Source organism: Egretta garzetta, unplaced genomic scaffold (assembly GCF_000687185.1).
Source record: "Egretta garzetta isolate BGI_Z169 unplaced genomic scaffold, ASM68718v1 scaffold286, whole genome shotgun sequence".
Classification (NCBI taxonomy): domain Eukaryota; kingdom Metazoa; phylum Chordata; class Aves; order Pelecaniformes; family Ardeidae; genus Egretta; species Egretta garzetta.
In genome coordinates, this window is record NW_009260078.1 from 93,951 (window position 1) to 115,954 (window position 22,004).

Sequence of the window (22,004 nt, forward strand, 5' to 3'; positions counted from 1 at the left end):
TTGAGGCATTTTTTCATTAGGAAAAAAAGGCCTTTCAGTTATTTTCCACCCACTAAAATAGTGAAAAGTTTCAATATTTCATCAAATGCTCACACACCCAATACAAGAAAAAAAAATCTGTATTTCAGCTCATTTCTGTTCAAAATAATACCATGACGCCTTACAGAAACAGCATGCCCACTAATAGCTCCCCCCCCCGCCTTTTTTTTTTGTTTCCAATGGGTTGGGCTCTGCCTAAATGACATCTCCTACAACCCAGCATGGCCAGGAGCATCCAGTGTGATGGAATTACAGCTGCTGTGAAGGTGAAGCACTTGTATTTGGGTGCTTCTGGGCCTTTTTTTATCCCCTTGTGGGAGGAACTCACCAGGCTGAAAAATGTTCAGCAGTGTGCTGGGAAACCTCTGGAAGTGCTGCTGGGAATTAATGTAACAATAACTAAGACTGAATAGGATCAAAAGGGAGTGTGGGGCTGCAGAGTGGTTCGTCTGCGTGGCTTGGGCTGGGAGGGAGGTTCGTGCACACCTTGGGCACAGCTCTGCTCAGTGCTTATTTCTGGCTGGTTTTTATGTTTGCATAGTGCCTGGAGTCATGTCTGCTCCAGTGCTGACCCAGTATTTCAAGACACCAAAGCTCAAGACTCTGAACTTGAATCTGAAGCATTTTGGAGATTGGTGCACATGAATGCATGTTTTTTGGATTGTTTTTGGAGCAGATCAAGCTGTCTAAACACACCCACAGTTGTGCCGTTAATGCCCAAGGGTAAGCATGGTCATACTAACGTATGGCATCGCTAGCTCACCGCACATTTGCATCTACTGCATCCAAATGATCTGTACCAGTGTAAGCATCTTCATCCTGGAGTGACTGCAACCACATGTGATGAGGAAGTCGCTGCCTTCACAACCAGTTAAATCTCCAAACTACTTTTAAGTACAGAGCCGGTCCATCGCAGAGTGGCTCTGTGGCAGGGTCGGGAGCAGAGTGGAAATTGCCTGCCCTAACTTTGAAGGCTGCTTTCTGAAGTTTCTCAGAAGGTCTAGGAGTAGGACCCCTGGGTGAAGTGGTTATATTCACTGCAACAGCACAGCATGAAATGAATTTGGAAACACATTCTGCCCCAGATCAAAAGCTGGAATTCACGGAGGTATTGCTATGTTTAAGATTAAAGCCTTTAGGGTTGGATTTTTTTTTTAAGACTGCCTGAAAGCCATATTGTACCACTCTTTTTCTGGTCTTGAAAGGTCTGATGATTAGATGGTGAACCACAGCCCTGCAGAGCTAAAGCCAGGTGCTCCGATTCATCTTTAAATGTGTGGGAAATGAGTTGTCATGGAGAGGGCAAATGCTATGTCACTACCCAAAAACAAAGGCAAAAATATCAGCTGCCCGCAAGGCTTCACGCTACGTAGGGGCTAAGCAAGGGGGTTTGTGCATAAAGGGCTTGCTGCGAACAACCCCAAATGCTTCTGTTTTCTTATTGCTGACAGCACCAAGTCTGCTATGTGGCACCTCCCTCTTTGGTTAAACCATGACACAGCTCAAGCCCATAAAAGCCACTTATTTCAGAACCTGAAGGGTGAAGCCAACTCACAGATAACGATCAGTGTTATCACAGCCTCCACTCCGGCAGTGAGAAGAGGATGTTTCACTCAGGGATGAATATAAGCAGGAGGGATGCTAGCATGGCTTAGCCTTATAATTTACTCACTATAGATCATAATTCTGTAGATGGGAACAAAGACACAAAATGGTAGTTCCTAGCATATTGGGAAACTGTTGTTAAGGCAGTTGGGGTTTAATCAAGGGATGGATCAGGAATAGTGTGGCCAGCAGGAGCAGGGAAGTGATCGTGCCCCTGTACTCGATGCTGGTGAGGCTGCCCCTCGAATACTGTGTTCAGTTTTGGGCCCCTCACTACAAGAAAGATGTTGCCTTGCTGGAACATGTCCAGAGGAGAGCAACAAAGCTGGTGAGGGGTCTGGAGCACAAGGCTGATGGGGAGTGGCTGAGGGAACTGGGGGTGTTCAGCCTGGAGAGGAGGAGGCTGAGGGGAGACCTTATCGCCCTCTGCAACTGCCTGACAGGAGGGGGTAGTGAGGTGGGGGTCGGTCTCTTCTCCCTGGTAACAGGCAACAGGATGAGAGAGGACACGGCCTCAAGTCGTGTCAAGGGAGGTTTAGGTTGGGCATTAGGAAAAACATCTTCACTGAAAGGGTTGTCAAGCACTGGAAGGGGCTGCCCAGGGAAGTGGTGGAGTCCCCATCCCTGGAGGGATTTAAAAGCCAGTCAGGCGAGGTGCTTAGGGACATGGTTTAGTGGTGGGATGGCAGGGTTAGGTTAATGGTTGGACTTGATGATCTTAAAGGTCTTTTCCAACCTAAATGATTCTATGATTCTATTCTATCCTATAAATGAGGTCTTATCTAGTGCAGAACATACAGAGTCCACTGCAGCTCAGACCACCTCCAGCTGCTCAGCATCTTTTTGGAGTGAAGTCTTGGCTTATGGCATCTTTGAATATCTCTGTGCTCTAGACAGCGACTAGCAGCCACAGCACAGGGAGGGCTGTGGGGTGGCTGGCATGGCCAGACCATGGGGTTTGTGCGGTTTGTACAGTCCCAGGCCGTTGCCCTCCGTGAGGCCAGGACTCAAGCTGCGTTTCTCAGGCGGTCTTTGGGACCACAGTCCCCAATCACGCAACTGGGAACTGGCCTGGCAGTGTCTCAGCTGAGTAAACAAGGATGAACATTTCCCAACCCTTTGGAAACAGTCCCTGGAACAGGGAACTTCCCAGACTGATAAGCGCAGAGTGCTCGAAGGGAATGCGGGGGAAATACGGACACACAGGGATCACCACTGCAGGCTGCAAGGGCAAGCACAGCTAATTAGCTTCCCCTTCATAATTAGTATGTTAACAGCCATGCTAGGGAAGTCCTAATAGTCAGGGAACTTAATAAGCTTATTCCATATGGATTTTTCCTGTAGTGTGCTTTACATAATTATTTGCACCCGTCCCATTTTACAGCCATTTGACTATCTGCTAGCAAAAGTTCCTCCTGTAAGGGTCAGCAGCAGAAGCTAAACTAATCCCTGCTGAGACTGCACACAGGGGCTGGGGAGCAGAGAGCAACAGTAGAAAACATCAACTTCCTACACTGTGAAATATTTTTCTACAAAGGTCAGATCCTCCTGTGGCCTCCTTGGCTCCGGCTGATTTGATAACCCTCTTCACATTGCTTCTTCTCAGTTACTCAAGCTTCTCTTGCTGGTGTGGATGGACTGCCACAGACCCTGTCTTCTACACTGCGTCCTACCCTGGAGAAGCTATACTGAAAATATTAATTGCATAAAAAGAGGGAAGGAGGCACACTGGAAGGGTGATCCCTTATTTTCTCATTTTAAATGTCTTGTAGCTTCTCATTACCTTTAATTTGTATGTGTGTGTGTGCTCTTAAGCTTGGAAAACCCCCAAACCCGTGATGCTCTGGGGTACGTGGAAGACATCGCTCAGCGTGTCTTCTGTGAAACCTGGAAAGATATCCCACCATGCCTTCTCAGCAGTCATTGCTGGGCAAACCTTTTGTTGACCGGGATTTACAAACCCTTGTCGTAGTGTCTGTGCCTCTTTCTGGGTTCAGAGTAGGTAGCTGAAAAAAACTGCACACTCTTGGCCATCCCCTTTGTTACAAAGTGATATAATCACGGATTTCTAATCCTTTCATATCGTTGTTCCTTCCTCTCCCACAGAGCCTGGGAACACTAAAAAACCTCCAAGACAAAGATAATTAAGCAACTCAACTTCATGTTTGTTTCAGTTCCTGGGGAACCATCTTTAATGAGGTCCACTAATTCAATTACAACAGAATTTGTCCCTACTATTAATGAGGTTTTACCAGTAATTGTTTTGTTTTGCGCGAGTAACTTCCTTTCACTGGATTAGAGGGACTTATTTCCATTATTCTTCTCATTTTTACCTCGTCTTAACAACAGTGACTTTTGATTTACACCAGTGTAAGATTGAGCAGAACTGGAACATTACAAAGTCCCTGTGCCAGAACACTTACTGACCAGGGAGCTGATCCTGTGCAGTTTCTCTTGCAGACGTAAATGCTTTCCTGATGAGGACATCCCTGATGGGCACGTGATGGGTAAGGTGCGACAGGGTCACAGGCAAGAAGCAGCAAAGCCATGCTGTTCCCACATGTTACAGGAGGTTTACCTTAATGAATAAAACTCATAACACAAATGTCTTCAGGGTTTTATTCATTAATCCATAGGAAGAACTTCAGTGCTAAAACTCCTCAAGCCCTGTACTGTGGTTTCAGTCTGCAGGGGTACAGCTCTGTACCGTATTTAGCAGAGAACTCATTATTATTTCCCACAGTTTGCCAGCCTCCAGGGCAGTACATTTTTCCTACACAGAAAAAAGAAATCCATATGGTAGAAATTATAACTGTTTTGTCTGCAAACAGGATTCTGGTGCACTGAGAAAAACAGATTTTTAAAACTGTGCTAGACAAACTTCCCCAAAGAACAGCTGGCTTGGCAGGTTGGTTTTCTGAAGGATCTATGGACTTTGGAGATGGTTAAAAATAGCATCATTGCTCTATTGATAGGAAAAGTGGAGATAGACAATTATTGCCAAGTAAGAGGTGACAAGTTTTTTAAGAAACTCAGATTTTGAGCCAAATTCAATGCCTTCTTCTTCCACAAAAGCAATACTAAGATCCTCACGGACCTCTAGCTAAGCTAATGGGAATACTTCCCTGGCTTTCGTGAGAAATAGATTAGGTGGACATTTCTTTTGATTTTGACTAGATGTATGTGTGTGTGTGCTCTTAAGCTTGGAAAACCCCCAAACCCGTGATGCTCTGGGGTACGTGGAAGACATCGCTCAGCGTGTCTTCTGTGAAACCTGGAAAGATATCCCACCATGCCTTCTCAGCAGTCATTGCTGGGCAAACCTTTTGTTGACCGGGATTTACAAACCCTTGTCGTAGTGTCTGTGCCTCTTTCTGGGTTCAGAGTAGGTAGCTGAAAAAAACTGCACACTCTTGGCCATCCCCTTTGTTACAAAGTGATATAATCACGGATTTCTAATCCTTTCATATCGTTGTTCCTTCCTCTCCCACAGAGCCTGGGAACACTAAAAAACCTCCAAGACAAAGATAATTAAGCAACTCAACTTCATGTTTGTTTCAGTTCCTGGGGAACCATCTTTAATGAGGTCCACTAATTCAATTACAACAGAATTTGTCCCTACTATTAATGAGGTTTTACCAGTAATTGTTTTGTTTTGCGCGAGTAACTTCCTTTCACTGGATTAGAGGGACTTATTTCCATTATTCTTCTCATTTTTACCTCGTCTTAACAACAGTGACTTTTGATTTACACCAGTGTAAGATTGAGCAGAACTGGAACATTACAAAGTCCCTGTGCCAGAACACTTACTGACCAGGGAGCTGATCCTGTGCAGTTTCTCTTGCAGACGTAAATGCTTTCCTGATGAGGACATCCCTGATGGGCACGTGATGGGTAAGGTGCGACAGGGTCACAGGCAAGAAGCAGCAAAGCCATGCTGTTCCCACATGTTACAGGAGGTTTACCTTAATGAATAAAACTCATAACACAAATGTCTTCAGGGTTTTATTCATTAATCCATAGGAAGAACTTCAGTGCTAAAACTCCTCAAGCCCTGTACTGTGGTTTCAGTCTGCAGGGGTACAGCTCTGTACCGTATTTAGCAGAGAACTCATTATTATTTCCCACAGTTTGCCAGCCTCCAGGGCAGTACATTTTTCCTACACAGAAAAAAGAAATCCATATGGTAGAAATTATAACTGTTTTGTCTGCAAACAGGATTCTGGTGCACTGAGAAAAACAGATTTTTAAAACTGTGCTAGACAAACTTCCCCAAAGAACAGCTGGCTTGGCAGGTTGGTTTTCTGAAGGATCTATGGACTTTGGAGATGGTTAAAAATAGCATCATTGCTCTATTGATAGGAAAAGTGGAGATAGACAATTATTGCCAAGTAAGAGGTGACAAGTTTTTTAAGAAACTCAGATTTTGAGCCAAATTCAATGCCTTCTTCTTCCACAAAAGCAATACTAAGATCCTCACGGACCTCTAGCTAAGCTAATGGGAATACTTCCCTGGCTTTCGTGAGAAATAGATTAGGTGGACATTTCTTTTGATTTTGACTAGATTCACAAATGTTTTTGCATGCATGAAGTGTCTAAATACAAGCTTCAGGGCCTTTTGGTAAAGGAGAGGAGTAAAATCACTGCATGATTTTAGGACTGCCATGCTACAGAATACCTTGGCATAACGGGGGAAAAAAAATAGAGAAATGCTGAGAAATTATTAGGAGCAATAGAGTCCCAAATGGGGTGGGACGCATGGTGCATGCATACAGGTATACAGTAGAGTCAAAGACTGTTCCTGGCTGGATGAGCTTAAAACACGAAGCACTCACTGGTTGCCTCTTCATGTATGGCAAAATACTTGGTGGAGAAGGGAGTCCTGATGAAGCCAGCAGTGACGAGGACATCAGGTTTTGTGCTACGGCCAAGCGCATGGGCAGATTGCTGAGGTGAACCCCAAATTCTCATCCCCCTACCAAAAATATCCCACGTGATCTTGGCATGCAGATCCCAGTGGATCGGCCCTCCTGACTCCCAAGAAAATGAAGACACCCTGGTGTCTCCTCTACATGATTCCCAGCTTCCCTGTGTAATTCCACATCTGTTTTACACCTACCACCGTCACACCTTTTTATGCCAATTAGTGAGTGACACGAGCTAGTCCGGGATAGAAATGAGAAGCTCATAGTCACCTGGCTATCTCAGCTGGGGGAATGTTATTCTTTCACCTCGTGGGGAGAGGGAGTACGGTAAAATCAGTTTCTGCAGGTTTGCCAAGCACAAATCCCAGTATTTCTGTCAGAGTATGGCAGTTTCTGTGATGCTGCAGACACACATTTCTCCCAGATATGATGTTTTTTCCTAGACAGGAAGAATTCAGTATAAATTACAACGTTTGCATTCCTAAGTCCCTGAAAACCAGCCCTTATCCTCAATTCAGACACGCAAATATGTCTGAGAAGAAATATCAAGGCAATTTTAAGGTTTAAATGTGATCCAAACCATTAAAATAATACAGTTTTAAAAGCCAGTTTTACAATGTCTGGAAGCTTCTCCCATAGTACAGGCAGCTGATCTCAGGAATCGTGGCTGCGTATAATTTGGGTTCAGTGCTAGAGAGAGCACTAACATAGAATCATAGAATGTTTTGGGTTGGAAGGGACCCCTAGAGGTTATCTAGTCCAACATCCTTTTGAGGTTCCAGCAAATGACATAAAATGGGGCTCATGCACTTACTGCTCGCACGCAAACTGCATCGTGCTGTGGGTTTGGAGGATGGGAGTCTCTTCGCAATTTGTATCTCATTTGCTATTGCCGCTCCAGCAAATTAGGTTGCTCCAAATGTAGGTTGGAGCTGGGTTACAGAATCACAGAATCGCAAGTGTTGGAAGGGACCTCGGGAGATCATCTAGTCCAACCCCCCTGCTAAAGCAGGTTCTCCTAGAGCATTCTACACAGGACTTCGTCCAGGCGGGCTTTGAATATCTCCAGAGAAGGAGACTCCACAACCTCCCTGGGCAGCCCGTTCCAGTGCTCTGTCACCCTTAGAGTAAAGAAGTTCTTCCTCATATTCAACTGAAACCTCTTATGTTTCAGTTTGCACCCGTTGCCCCTAGTCCTGTCGCTGGACACCACTGCAAACAGACTGCTTCCATCCTCGTGACTTCCGCCCTTAAGATATTTGTATGTGTTGATAAGGTCCCCTCTCAGCCTTCTCTTCTTCAGGCTGAACAAGCCCAACTCTCTCATGGGTGATTGCCGATGGCTGCATTTGGTTGAACACCACAGAAAAGCACTGCCTAAGCCACAGAACTAGCCGTGTCCACTTGGATGGAGGCTTAATCTGAACGAAACCAAGAGCAGTTCTGTTACTGCCATCACCAGAGATGATTTCTCCACTGTACCATTCCTATGTCCTTTCAGGCTTCCTCTACCAAAACTCTGTAGAAAGAAACCCGCAGCAGCAGCTTCTTGAGTGGTACCAGATGCTCCCTGCTCATTCCCATCTAACCCAGGAAAAGCAGGCTTGGCTTCTGAACCACAACTTTGATAGCTGTTTAACGAGATGTAACATATGCCTGCTTCAGAGCACTACAGACCATTTGAGATGCTTACAAAACATTCAGATACCCCCTCAAAAAAAATCCTAGAGGAAGTCAATGTTTTCCTTTAAAAAATAGGAATATGAGAAATAAAGGTGGCTCTAAATAAGAAATCTGTCATCTCAGTAACACAAACGCACTAGAAAAAAACACCACTAAGCTCTCCTCCAATTATACAACCACCACTTGAAGATAACTAAACACGCAGGTAAACACAGAGCACCCCGCAGGAAATCTGTGTGAGCCTGCATTTCCCATTCGAGTAATTCACACTGCTTTCCTTTTTCCTTCACCGCTTCTGCAATCCATCCACACTGCCAGGTCGTTGATGGACTTCAACCCAGGCAGCTTATGCTATGCATTCTATACAGAGAAACCGTAGCTATCGTGAATGTGCATGGGCCCAAGGTACAGTCACCCATTGTGGTGCCCATCGGCACTGTGACACATGGGTTGAGAGACCTGCAGCACTCTCGAGAGTGGCCAGCTTCCCTTTGGAAGGCCAGAGGAGACCTTCGTGCTGCCATTTGGCAGCTCATCTTAGAATTTAGCTGTGCTTTGCACCATGATGATATTTTTCTTCCCACTTCTCAGACTTCCACAGACTCAGCCCTCCGATGTTTTTTTATCTTGTCTCTCAGGGCATGAAGCATCTTGCTTCCCTCTCTCCACTCCAGCATTTCTACAGCCATATTTCACAAAGCCCCTCTTTAGCATTGACAGGTAGCTAAAGCTGTATGTATGCACACATATATATATATGTGTATATGTAGCACAAACACATGTCCTTTTCCAATCCAGCCTCCAGCCAGCCCTATGATGATCTCCGTGCTGACCTCAGGGGCTGTCGTTTGCCAAGCACATATTTTGCTTCAATGCTGAGATCAGTCATCCAACTGTCCAAACTACTTTTGGCATCACCAGGAGAGTAGCTAGCCTGCCGTGACTACCCTCTGACCCAGCCCCTCGTCCTCCTCCTCCTCTGAATATTTCACTTCAAACTTTTTCTTCCTTTTTAATGCAGAGAGGAAAAAGGAAGATGCATGAAGTGCTCACGTATGTGCCATCTGACCTTTCGTGCCTACAGCTCTCATCACCTTTGCGTGTGCTCTCCCTGCTATCTTGGTCTATCGTCGACTTGATTTGAGCTGTCTCTAAATTTTATGCAGCTGAATGCACAGCACTCAGTACGCTTGGCCCCGATACTGGAGCATCTGGGCTGCAATTTGTACAATAACACAAATACAAAATGATACATCCTTTCTATCAAACTTCCCCCCCAGGACCTCTAAATATTCTTCCAATGATATAGTCCTTTTATTTTCCACTTTCTTTGCTGCTCAAAATTTCAGCTCTATCTTTTCCATATGGTGTGAGTAGAACTATGTCCAAATACTCCAGGTGACAAAATACCACTAATTTCATACAAATGCTTTAATTTTTATCACTTTCTCAAGATTGAGCTTAACCACTTCCAGCTTCAAAAGCACCCGCTGCACTAGAAAGATCTTTGCACTAGACTATAAATCAAATACCTAATAAAGTTCCTGAGGTTTCTCCAAAAAAGTTCAAAAATGAAAACTCCCATCCTCCTCTTCCAACTGTTTTTAATCAAGGGCAGTATGAAACAAGTTATCCAAGCTCAGAATGGAAAAAAAAAAAAAAAAGTACAATTACTCTGAGATGAAATTTAAAGATTAAAACCTTTTTGATTCCCTGAATTGTTTGACAAACACTTCTGTGGAACAGGACCTGCAGTCAGAGGTTATAAAATATTTATGCCAGTTTGCAACATGCTTGACCACACGTTGGTCAAGACAGCTGAACTGTTCATTATTACTAGGAAGCTGTAAATCCCCCCTTTGGCAAACCTTCAAATGAGCTTAGAAAAAACCTGGTTCTTGGTTCCATTAGATGCTATAACTTGAAATGCAAATAATATTGTTCTTGGCATGGCTGCTACCTGTCCACCTCGGCACAATTACTCCAGCCTCTCCCAGCTCAGATGAGTATTGTCTGAGGCCAACGCAGCAGCTTCCTTCCTCCAACAGAACATCTATTCTTCTGAAACTGAAACAATTTGGCTAAATGACACAAAGATGAAGCATAACTGCAGTAAGGGTAACAAACACAGTCCAGGCTCCTTGAATATACAAGTGTTATCCCAAAATAATTTGCTATATGGATGATCAGGAGAAGGCAATGGCTAAAGCATTGATTTCACTCACGCACCTCTGTTAGGAGACACCAGCTGATGCATCAAACCTTCAAACCTGCCCTTCAAAGTTGCGTTTCAACTTAATAATACCTGCCCTGCTGAAAGAGCGTGGTGCAGCGTGGGGAGCACCAGCGGCAGAGCCAGACACCGTCTGCAAAGACTGGGAAGGTTGAAGTGATTTTCACTCATGACCTGCTGTGAAAGACCTGCATGCAGGACAACAGGATGGCCACTGATTTTGCTTTCTTCAAAACCAGCTGATGACACTGGGCACATTTTTGGGAACAGACCCCTCAAACTCAGGTTTAAGTCCAGTGTTTTGATTCTTGTCATGGTTTAACCTGGCTGGCAACTCAGCCCCACCCAGCTGCTTGCTCTCTTCCTCACAGTGGGATGGGGGAAAGAATCAGAAGAGTAAAAGTGAGAAAAATCATGGGTTGAGATAAAGACAGTTTAATAGGGAAAGCAAAAGCCGTGCACACAAGCAAAGCAAAGCAAGGAATTCATTCACCACTTCCCATGGGCAGGCAGGGGCTCAGCCATCCCCAGGAAGCAGGGCTCCATCACACACAACGGTGACTTGGGAAGACAAATGCCATCACTCCGAACGTCCCCCACTTCCTCCTTTTTCTCCCAGGTTCTATACTGAGCATGACGCCATATGGTCTGGAATAGCCTTTTGGCCAGTTGGGGCCAGCTGTCCTGGCTGTGCCCCCTCCCAGCTTCTTGTGCCCCTGGCAGAGCAGGGGAAGCTGAAAAAGTCCTTGACTGGTGTAAGCCCTGCTCAGCAACAACTAAACCATGAGTGTGTTATCAACATTCTTCTCATACTAAATCCAAAACACAGCAGTGTGCCAGTTACCAGGAAGAAAATTAACTCTGTCCCAGCTGAAACCAGGACAATTCTCCTCTGCCTGGCACCATGGTCATGCAGTGACATCAGAGTAAAGCAAATGTAAAACAATTTTGAGCTTGCTCAGTGTTTGAAATAACTGAAGCCCTGGATATTCAGAGCTGAAAAGCTAGATGGAGACCGTATTTCGACCTTTCAAAATATAAAGGGTGCTTACAAGAAAGGTGGGAACAGACTTTTTAGTAGGGCCTGTTGCGATAGGACAAGGGGTAATGGTTTTAAATTGAGAAAGGGTAGGTTTAGATTGGACATAAAGAAGACATTTTTTAAGATGAGGGTAATGAGACACTGGAAGAGGTTGCCCAGAGCAGTTTTGGATGCCCCATCCCTGGAAGTGTTCAAGGTCAGGTTGGATGGGGCTCCGAGCAACATGATCTAGTGGAAGATGTCCTTGTCCATGGCTGGGGTTTTGGAATAGAAGGCCTTTAAAAGTCCCTTCCAACCCAAACCATTCCATGAGTCTGTTTTCTGGGGAAAGCAAGGCTACACTTTGCCATCAGTATGATTTTGTCAGTTCTCAATGGCTATATGATGTTTCATCAGACACAACCGCCTTCCTCCTGGGGCTGAGACTCAGATATAAGAAGTTATCACAATATCCCTAAGATCTGAGGAGCACTCACTCCTGAAGTTGTTGGGTTAGCATTATGTTTGGTATTGACCTAAAAAGTCATACTCTGCTTTATTATAGTTTAGAATAAAAGCATGGTTCTCAGAATATGGGTCCGTATGGAACGTCTTTTGTGCGTTTAAAAAAGCTCTGTCTTCTGTTCCATCAGGACATAGAAGTGCTGACTTTGCCAGGTCAGCATCATTTACTTTCTGGCTATGTCTGCCTTGAGGCCACACGACAGCATCCTTTCCCAGCCCAGCTGAAGAGGTCAGCAGTTTTGACTGACTGATCCATTATTGGTGTTGAGGAACTAAAGGATGGTCTCAGAGGGAACATGTGAAGCTGAACGGCACCCCAGGGAGTTATTTAACAATTAGTTAAGGATGCACATATAACTGCATCAACAGCCTCTTCTTTAAAAACCCCACTCTGGACAAGGGTCCAGGATCCTCAAAGATGGGATCCCAGCCATGGTACCTGTGTAAGCAAACTGGCAGCGTTTTTTGTTGGTTGAAAGAACGTAACAGCGATTTAAGAACAGCATAGTGTTTTGCTTGTGCCTTCATACCGCTGTAACTGTTTCAGTAATATGTGCATGATGCAATACCCTTGTGTCTGAAAACTTGCCTAAGAGCAATAGAGTAGCTGGCAAAGCTCGGGTCATCTCCGCCCGAGGAAGTGGCAATCTCTACATGAGGGTGCTAGTCCAGACCCTCTGGACCCAGAATTCAGTACGAGATGTCAGAGAGAGGCAGTGGGCTTCTCCTTCACTTAGCTGCACAGATTGGTTTGCAAGCTGATAACGTTGGAGTCTGTTTGAGGAAAATGTTTTCTGCTGGGAAGCCCTAATCAGGGCAGCAAGAGGAGCACCTGAGTGTAAGGTCTCCTGCAGTTCTTCATGCTACCACGTCTTACACTCAGTAATTCAAGAGAATCGTATCCCACAGCTCTGGAAGGCTGTAATGACAATAGAAGTATCATGCTGAGTGCCAAGTGAGCCCAGACAGCTGGTTAAGAAACTAGCTTGACACACTTCCTAGACCTTTCTGTCAAAACCAATGTGACCAAAAGAAAAAAAAAAGTAGAATGGGATGGGCAAGGGGAAAATGAGCAGTTAATGGGTTACAAACTGTGCAGCTCTCTAATTCCATGCAACACTCAGGAGGAAGCCCGTGGAATACTCCAGCCCCCCCTGAGCTGACTTTGTTCCTTCGGCATCCAAGGGGAGCTCCCAGGGAAAGTCACTTGAGCACCGGCATTTCCAAGCTCACTTGCATTTTCATTCCTAATGAAATTTCTACTGCTTTATTACAACACAGATGTAGTTTGCTCATTCAGTTCCATCTCTCTCTCTCTTCTGATTTTCCTTCACGGAAAATGCAAAGAAGTTAAGTGGCAGAGCTGATAATTAATGCCAGATTATCCTGTGGAGGTTGCTATTTCCAGGATGTATCATTCAGAGCTTCCAAGAAAATCAGTGAACATTGTGTATGGGCTGCAGTAAGTCACACGCTGTCACTGTATTTCTGCCGATGATTTTCTGAAGCAAGGTTTTTGTTTTTTCTAGCTGGTATTAGAATTGTGTGAGCCAGAAACTAAGGAAACAAATACTGTTAGTGCCAAATCTGCAGGATGAACCTGACTGCTACTTCACCACACAATAAAGAAAACTTGCCACTAAAATTTGGTTATTTTCATAGAATCATAGAATCAGTTTAGTTGGAAAAGACCTTTGAGATCATCGAGTCCAACCTTTAACCTAACCCTGACATCTCACCACTAAACCATGTCCCTAAGCACCTCATCTATCCTTCTTTTAAATACCTCCAGGCATGAGGACTCTACCACCTCCCTGGGCAGCCCATTCCAGAGCCTGACAACCCTTTCGGTGAAGAAGCTTTTCCTAATGTCTAGCCTAAACCTGCCCTGGCGCAGCTTCAAACCATTCCCCCTCGTCCTATCATCTGTTACCAGGGAGAAGAGACCGACCCCCACCTCACTACCCCCTCCTTTCAGGTAGTTGTAGAGGGTGATCAGGTCTCCCCTCAACCTTCTCTTCTCCAGACTAAATAACCCCAGTTCCCTCAGCTGCTCCTCGTATGACTTGTGTTCCAGACCCCTCAACAGCTTGGTTGCTCTCCTCTGGACATGTTCCAGCAATGCAACATCTATCTTGTAGTGAGGGGCCCAAAACTGAACACAGTATTCGAGGTGCGGCCTCACCAGCACCGAGCATCAGTTTTCCTTCCAAGAAATGGAACTTAATAATGTAATGTTTATTTTGTTACAGAAGTTATATTCATTTTGAAAACCTTGAGTCTATAATATCGTAGAATCATAGGACATCTCAAGTTGGAAGGCCCCCATAAGGATCATCAAGTCCAATTCCCTGCTCCTCACAGGATCTTGCAGGTTCAATATGCTTAAACCTTGGTATGTCTTGCCATTGCTTCAACTTTCACTTATAGGAAGTTTTGTTTTTGAATAATAATGGAATAATTGTCATTCTTTACATTTATGTTTTATCTAGCAAACAAATCCTGAAGACTTACCATATCTGATCTGCTCTGGAATCAACATGAGTTTTGCTGTGTAATTCGCTGGAGCCAGGGTTTTACCACTGGAATCCAATTTGTCTTAAGCTGAAAAGAAGGGCTAGGCTGAGTGCTAGGCCAAACCCTCCGGCTAAGGAACAAAGAAAGCTTAGTCCACTTTGCTTTCCCTTTCAGTACATACAGGGTATGGGTTTGCGTGGCCTAAATGCCAGCCTCATAATTTCCACCCTAGCCTGCTGCTGAACAAGGGCCTGCATCAAGCTCAGAACAAAACTGCAAGCCTTGGGCAGAAGAGGTGGCTTTCAGACAAACTTCTGAAGTTGGCTTTGAAGTTTTCATGTTTGAAATTTATTCTAGCAGAAGGATTAACTCAGCACTTTTGTCTTTAGATCCTCCTAGTTGCTCATCTTTAGACTTCATATCGCTGACTGTCGTCCTGGGACTCAGCCACAGAGATGTGGCCCTCATTCCTTTGGGGAGCCCAGACTCTGTCTGTGCTTAGGCTCTCCTTCATTGTGCTTTGTGTTTTTGAAGGGTTGAGTTGACAGGGCTTTAGGAATAAAAGGTTGGTTTGAATTGTGAGGGGTTTAGGTGCTGAAGGGAAAGGCTTTTGGTTATTTCCAGAAGGTCACACCCTGGATCTACTTGACTTTCTCTGAAAGCTTCTTCCCTGTCTCAGATGACCAGACACTGTGGTGGTCCAGAGATCAAGCTCTGTATCAGAATTCCATCTGTGTAACCAAGGGCTCAGTCCATTGATTTATTTAAAAAAGCAAGACCCAAGGTTTAACACTGCTGTCTGGAAATCACGTGAACATAAGGCTGATGGACTCACAACAGCCGCTGTCCCAAAGGGAGCAGCTAGCCTCTCTCTCCCAACTGGAATTACTCTGTGATCTCCAAATCGGTGTGCACCAAGTTGCCTAACACGGCCTAGAGCAACAAACACATGGGAACTGTCACTGGGTACGTTTGATGGACCCTCTGTATTTATCGCTGACATTATTCATACACAGGACATTCTCATGAAAGTAACCTGAGTTACTAATAACCATGGTAGAAAAAGACCCGGTTGACAGCCAGCTGAATATGAGCCAGCAGTGTGCCCAGGTGGCCAAGAAGGCCAATGGCATCCTGGCCTGTATCAGAAATAATGTGGCCAGCAGGAGTAGGGAAGTGATCATGCCCCTGTACTCGGTGCTGGTGAGGCCGCACCTCGAATACTGTGTTCAGTTTTGGGCCCCTCACTACAAGAAAGATGTTGCATTGCTGGAACATGTCCAGAGGAGAGCAACCAAGCTGGTGAGGGGTCTGGAACACAAGTCATACGAGGAACAGCTGAGGGAACTGGAGTTATTTAGTCTGGAGAAGAGAAGGCTGAGGGGAGACCTGATCACCCTCTACAACTACCTGAAAGGAGGGGGTAGTGAGGTGGGGGTCGGTCTCTTCTCCCTGGTAACAGATGATAGGACGAGGGGGAATGGTTTGAAGCTGCGCCAGGGCAGGTTTAGGCTAGACATTAGGAAAAGCTTCTTCACCGAAAGGGTTGTCAGGCTCTGGAATGGGCTGCCCAGGGAGGTGGTAGAGTCCTCATCCCTGGAGGTATTTAAAAGAAGGATAGATGAGGTGCTTAGGGACATGGTTTAGTGGTGAGATGTCAGGGTTAGGTTAAAGGTTGGACTCGATGATCTCAAAGGTCTTTTCCAACTAAACTGATTCTATGATTCTATTCTACGATTCATTTACATAGAATCAACAGAGTAAAAGTCCAGTAGCGGGTACCATATGTAACAAATGCCAATGAAGTACCGACTCTTCCAAACATAAATCCTTTTATTTCTGCTACTCTGAAATCTCTCACCTTAATGTCTTTGGATTTGAGTCTAGCTAGCAGGTACAGTATTTTTTCTCCATTTGGGCTAGCCACAAAGTTGGAAAACCAACTCCTATATGATAAAGAAGAAGTTGTTTTCCTTCTCCATTCCTTTACCAAAACAAAATCAAGAATCAAACCTACTTAGTAAAAATGAGAATGAAATTTTCATTTGCATGGCCTAAACGCCAGCTTCATCACTTCCACCCTAACCTGCTGCTGAACAAAGGCCTGCATCAAATTTTCATTTACTGAATGAAAACAGCCATATTTTTCAGGTGTATTTAGGTACTTGTAGATGCAGAAAGATATCTACTGGGATTATCAAATATCTATTAATAGGATAGGTCTCTAATTTGCACTGTGTTCAGATCCCAGAGGTAGCACTGCTGAAATACCTCCATGACTCTGATTGGAAAGGTAACAAGAAACCTTTCTCTAGTGGCTGTTAGTATTTAATTTATTTATTTTATACATTTGCTTTTCTCGGTAAAATAAAATTATCCTAAGAGGGGCTGGCTACACAAAAAATATAGCCCTTAAAAATTGCTTTCAAAGCAATTGCTCTAATTTCTATCCAAATAGCCCTAATACAAAATCAGAGTAAAAGCATCTGGAAAAGGAAAAAAGAACACGCACGAATGTATCTCGACAAGCAACCCGAGTGCTTAAGTAAAAATAAAGTTGTGGGGCTGCCTGCTGATAACAAGAACTTGCTTACAGACAAGTACATGCATAAGCATTGCTAGCCAAGGAGAAAGAACCTTGAGGAAAACAAAGAAAAAACACAAAATCAGGTTTCTTGCTTTTCACAGGTCAGCCCATCTCACCTCCGTGAGCCAGCACCCCCCTCCAGCTGGAAGTGGTTTCTGCACCAGGGGGTTGTAACCGGTGAGCTGCTTCCACTACGGGGTTTCACTTCGGTCAGGGGCTATGTGAGTTTTCTAGATGCACAGTTTTTTGGACAACCACGTTCCTCACCTTCTGATTTTGAGAAGTCCTCTGCAATTTCTCAGGCTCAAAGCATCCCAGCATATTAAGAGGATGTGCATGTGCTTGGCATTTATTGTTTTGTTAATGAGAGAGTCCAGAATCACTAATTAGGAGGTAAGTGTCCCTAGCAGAAGTGCTTAAGATAAAATGGCATTTCAGAAAAGACTTTACCAGTTGATTTCTTCTATTGAACCATGAACAAAAAAAAAGAAGAAAAAACCCAAACTGTAACACACCTTTCACATGGAGCCATGTAAATGTATTTTTTCTGATGATTTTTTTTTTGGTTTAGAGGAAGAGGAAATAATGATACGCAGGTATTAAACTGTACCATGGAGACAGACACACTCTGTTAGCACGGTTTTGTCAGCAATTGTTTGATTACTCAGAGCTTTCTTTAGAGCCTGGAGCAGAGCCAGGTGGTGCCTATTGATGGCACTGAAAGCCGAGAAACGCGGTGGAGGTCAGTCACCAGAAGAGACCTTTCTGCTTCCGCTTTGCCAAGTTGCTTGACGAGGTGGCTGATGGAAACAGCTTCTTTTCATCAGTCACAATGCGATTCTTTCAGACCCTTTCTCTTCTCAGCCTCGTTGTCAGCACTGTACGCAGGCCAGTGCTGAGTTCTGCAACGAAGTCACCATAGAAATGGCATGGTGAGCGTTTACTGACCTCCCAGCTGCGTTTCCTCGTCCTGAAATAAATTTGAGCTCAGCTATTATGGTGCCTCTGATTTAATAATTGGCTTTTGGGAGACACTCAAATGCTTCAGATGGAATCTTTTCTTAGGGTCGTATCCTGGCCCTATTGTAGCCTATGGGAATTTTGCCATTGGACTTTAATGACACAACAATTCAGCCATTAATCCATGAAAATTTGCTAATGTAGTTCACATTGCACCCTCATTTAGGACCCTGTTGTTCAATTCACTCTGAACCAGCTTGTTTTCACTTTCAGGAGAATTGCACAGACTAGAGAGTAATTCAAACAACAACTTCAGCAAGAGCAGGCATTAGCTCTGTTAACTATACGACTGCTGGGTGGACGTGACCAACCCCAGCTGCAGAATCTTCCCCAACCTGCTAACAGTCACTAATTCAATGCAAACATTGAAGAAGGAAGAAATTCTTTACAAGGAGGGTAGAGAAACACTGGAACAAGTTACCCAGAGAAGTAGTGGAGGCCGCATCCCTGGAAGCATTCAAGGCCAGGTTGGATGGGGCTCTGAGCAACCTGATCTAGTTAGCGGTGTCCCTGCTCACTGTGGGGGGGGTTGGACTAGATGACCTCTAGGGGTCCCTTCCAACCCCAAACATTTTATGATTCTATGAAGTGTCTTCCCGGTGATTTCAACAAAAAGACAGCAAAAGCCCCATTAACAAGGAGTTTCTATGGGGCACAGCCTGGGACCATTAATGCCTTCCACTTCCAAGAGCAGGAGCTGATTCTTTAGGTCAGGGAACACCAAGGATCAAATCCTGCTCGAGGTGTACGTCGGGGCTGACATTAATGGGAGCGAACCTTAGGGCAGGCCTTTCAGATTGCCGCTTGCACATCCTGGCTGACTGCTATAAGCTCCTATCTATCAGAACATATTGCGTTTCTGTGGTCTCGTCTGAGGTGTAGGCCACTGAAAATTGTCCAGCGAGATGCAAGTGTTTTCTTAGAAATGTCCGTACGACATTTAGCAGATGTGTGATCCTAACCACCCTTCACAGACCTGTTTAGAAGCAACTCACAGACTCCTGGGGTTGACAGGTTAAACACCGGTGGTGTAGAAGATACAGCAGATTTTCAGAGGTGACCAAGGCCAGAGTAACTCCCACTAATTTTCAGTCTGTTAGCTGACTTCTCCTACCTTGGCAATTGCTCATCGTTTTCGCCCACAGCTAATTCTAAATTATGCTCCTGGACTTCATACCCACAACAAACATCTTGCAGCACCTGAAGAAATACCTTTATAAATCCAATGGCAGATTTCTCTGTGCAGAAGGGGGTTAAATAAGATGATTGCCATGTTTCTGTGTCTCTGGTTAATAAAACACAAAATTTCTCTCCCTTTGCCTCTCATCAACCCTATTTAAGTGATCTGGCATGCTCTGAAAATGCACAACAAGGGCTCTATTATGTACAGGCACTAGGTACAGCAGGTTTCACTGGACTGTAACTGATTTGTTTCAGATGAAGGGATGCTGTTAACCACCACTGTGAATATAATTGCTTAGTTGATTTCCACATTCTTGTCATTGTTGGCCTGGCTACTGCAAGAACAAGCTGGTGAGGAATTCCCTAATGCTGGTTAAAGAAAGAAAAAAAAAAAAAAAAAAAAAAAAAAGAAAAAAAAAGGAAATCTTCAGGTCAAACCAGGAGTTCATCCAGACATGCCCACACCAGAGGCAACAGGAATACCCCCTTTTCACCACTTCACTGCTCCTTCTTTAGACCAGAACCAACTCCAGAAGGAGAAACCCTCCCAGAGAAGAGGCAAAGAGATCTTCACAGATAGTCAAAACACCAAGGTGCGACCTCCGAGCGAGCTCTGGGATGCACAATATCCAATCCCTTCTGTCACACCTGGTGGGGGGCTCAGAAGGCTTCATCAGACTTTCACTATAGGCTGTGGCTCGCAGCCCATCCTTGCACTGAGCACGGCTCTGCTCCTGATGCTGCACCTCTAGCATGTCCTGTGCTATTGAGTTTACGGGAAAGCCCCCACATTCCAACTGAGATCAGAGCTGGGTGCTCCCACCACAGGGGAAAGAAAAGCCACAGTTAATTCACCACACGGGGACTTGCCAGTTCTGGATTTGGTTCCCTTCCCTCACCAGCTCAGAGCGGAGCGTTCCCACCTTGGAGCCTAAAAACCGATGCCCACCTGTGCCAGACACAATATATACAGGGGGTACATATATTCTGTTGAGCTTGTTCAGCAGCGTAGTGCTAAGAATGGAAATGTTACTGGAGAAGCCTGGTAGTCCATGGGAACTGGGTGTCCAGGTGACCTTCATGTCTCTCTACTGCCATTTCACACTATGTTTCCAATCCAGATTCTTTGGTGTCTTTTACTTCAGCGAGGAGAAAGGGTTTTTTCATTGCGTTTACCACTGCAGGTTTGAGTCTTCTCCTTTGTGGTCATTTTGTCCCTCTCATGTGGAAAACTCCCCAACATATCCTTCCTCCTCTGACTTCATTCTTCTCCCAACACCAGAAATGAAGGCCTCCTGATTTTACAAAAGCTTTTGGACATGGTTTTTTTTCTTCATTTGACATGTTATGTACACATAATTCTTTATAGACTGGGAGTCCTAGGCTTGCTTTCTTACCTTTTAACTCATCTCTTTTGTCATTATTATCTAAATCTAGGGTGCACTGTGTTATTCATTTCTCAGTAAAATAAAACCCTCCTTTGAAAATAAGGAGGAAACACTATCACTTATGGCATTTTTAACATTTTACTTAAGTAATTAATCAACATAAATTCTCCTTATGAAAAAAATCAGTGGTGAGACATAGTCCTTTATAGAAACAGCTGGCAACATTTAGTATAGACAACAACACTTAAAAACATCGTTTAACAGCAGCACAGACAAATGAGCTCGATGCACTCCAAGTACTAGGAGAGCACTGTGAGTTGCAGTCAGACTGAAAGAATAGGAACATATTTCTTTTCGATAAATGTAAAAGTTTTGTTCTGGACTATGAACAAACCCTCAAAAATATTCGTATTAGAATAGCTCTTGTCACACATCACAGCCTTAGGGTCCAAAGCACACTGTAAAAACAGCAAAAGGAGATCAAAATAAAGCAATGGAAAAAAAAGACAGTCTCTATCCCAAAGAGACAACCAGCAAAGAAAGGCAGGAGACAAGGAGAAGCAATACTGATTAGCACGACGAGCTGTGTCCTCAGCACAAGTCTCGCAGTACTCTCAGCATGCCCGCAGCCAAGTCAGTAAGTCAGCTCAAAAATATTTGTTATGTTAAAGTAATCCTCCTGTGCAAGTCGATGTGCTCTGGGATGACATTCATCACAGAGGTAAAACAGAGAGGATCTTTGGCTGAATTCTTATTGTGAGTGACACAGAGAAAAAACCCCTCGCCCTAGGACACTGATTTATTGCCTATGGCTCCATTGAAATGTCTGCATAGGCAATCAGGCTGCTCCCAACGAGCTGCATGGCACCCAGCTGAGCACGCCATGGAAATTAGGAGCTCACAGCACCAGCTTTGGCAATGACTGAGCCCGCTGGGGAAAGACATGGCTAAGCAGGAAAAACATGCTATAGCAAAACAGCCAGCCAAGGAATGCTGCCTCGGAGGGGCTATACATCTATTGAACAGGCGCTATGGATCTATACATAGAGGTGAAAAAAAGAGCATGTTGTTCTTTGTAAGAGCAAGAAACACTAAGTAAGAGATGCTCCAAATTTCTGCCTTTCTTCATGTAATTGGGATGCATTACCAGCCCCAGGAGGTATGTAATCAGCATAAATTACTTGATCATTAGCTACCTAATATGCAACAGTTGCCCTCAGAATTAATTGGGTGAGCCAGGAAGGGCAGAATAAAAGTAGACAATGATGCCGTATGAGGT